The following is a 1,899-nucleotide window of genomic DNA, read 5'->3' as shown; positions in this document are numbered from 1 at the left end:
GCTCCACCTTGCAGCCCTGTCTTGGCCCTTATTTTTAAAATAGAAATTTAGGATGTACTATTGCAAGATTTTAACCATAACACGTAAATCAGTCAGTTTAATTTCTATGATTAAACTTATTTCTCTACCGGAATGGACTCTGTTGTTTTAAATATGTTGCATTAACAGCCTGACATAGTGGGCCGACCTGTGTAGTTGGGTTGTGTCCTCTTGTCATTGTGTAGAAACTCCCCCCATAGTAATGCTAAATAACTGTCGGGAGAGAAAGATGTAATACTACATGCAAACTGCAGAGGCAACAGTGTCCTCCATACTGTCGATAGATTTTGTTTGACTGCAGACATTTGGATTTGTCATAAAAACAAAGTTTAGGCTCTGCTGAACTCAGATGACCCTGAATCTGAAGGGTTAGCGTACATAGTTGTTATGCCCCGGTCCAGGGGAACCTTTGACATAACATGAGTTGTGCTCCCCCAGTCTTCCCACTCCAAGAAAGACCAGCAACCAGTAAGTTCAAAATGAGCATTTTTTTTTTTCAAGTTCAGAGGGAGACATGAGCCAACATAACAAACAAAAAAGCTTTAAATTAACCCTGGCTTCCCTGAGCAAAAGAAAAGGTAAATAAATGACAGTAATCTTACCTACATCCTATGAAAATCAAAACAGGAGAAAAGGAGTTAAAAGAAAAAAGGCGTCTCCCTCCGACTGCTGCTCTACGATAATGCACAATTATTCACACAAAGTTTACAAAAGTCGCAAAATCCCACAGCGCACCTACTATCTAAGTACTACTGCTGCTGTTGCTGCTGCTGTTGCTGCTGCTGCATCCTCCTACAACACAGACAACGATGGCATGCTGGTGTTTCCTGGTGGTGGAAAAGCTGGAGAAGTGAGGAGACAGAATGCAGCTGGCGGGCTGTTCAAATAGATGAGGGACCCGCCCCCTGACCAATCACGTGGCACGAATCAGTTGAGGAAGCCAATCAGCTGACACCGCCTGCTCCTAATTTCACAAACCACACACGCACTCTGAGGAGAGGCAATGCAGCAAAACACAAGCAAAATACTATAAATGACCCACAGGTGGTTGAGCGGTTGTCGTCCAATCGCAAGGTTGGCTGTTCGATCCCCCGTCCCTCCACAGTCGAAGTGTCCTTGGGCAAGACACTGAACCTGAAGTTGCTCCCAATGGCAGGCAGCACCTTGCATGGCAGCTCTGTTGTCACTGGTGTATGAATGTGTGAATGGGTGAATGAGAAACACATTGTAAAGCACTTTGGATAAAAGCCCTATATAAGTGCAGATCATTTACCATTTACCAGGATCATAACATACGATCCCTGGCAAAAACTATGGAACCACCAGTCTTGGAGGATGTTCACTCAGTTGTTTAATTTTGTAGGAAAAAGAGCAGATCACAGACGTGCCACAAAACTAAAGTCATTTAAAATAACAACTTTCTGGCTTTAAGAAACACTAAAAGAAATCAAGAAAAAAAAATTGTGGTAGTCAATAACAATTGCTTTTTTAGATCAAGCAGAGGGAAAAAAATGATGGAATCACCGTGTAAATTTCCATTTCCAAAACTAACACCTGCATCAGATTAAATCTGCTCATTAGTCTGCAGTTATAAAGGAGCGCTCACACCCTGGAGAGCTGTTGCACCGAGTGGACGGACATGAATCACGGCTCCAACACGAGAGATGTCAGTTGAAACAAAGGAGAGGATTATCAAACTTCTTAAAGAAGGTAAATCATCGCGGATTGTTGCAAAAGATGTTGGTTGTTCACAGTCGGCTGTGTCTAAAATCTGGACCAAGTACAAACAACATGGGAAGGTTGTAAAAGGCGAGCATCCTGGTCGACCAAGGAAGACATCAAAGCGTCAAGACAGAAAAC

The sequence above is a fragment of the Stegastes partitus genome, unplaced genomic scaffold (assembly GCF_000690725.1).
Source record: "Stegastes partitus isolate 25-593 unplaced genomic scaffold, Stegastes_partitus-1.0.2 Scaffold237, whole genome shotgun sequence".
NCBI lineage: Eukaryota > Metazoa > Chordata > Actinopteri > Pomacentridae > Stegastes > Stegastes partitus.
This window is presented reverse-complemented; position numbering follows the sequence as displayed.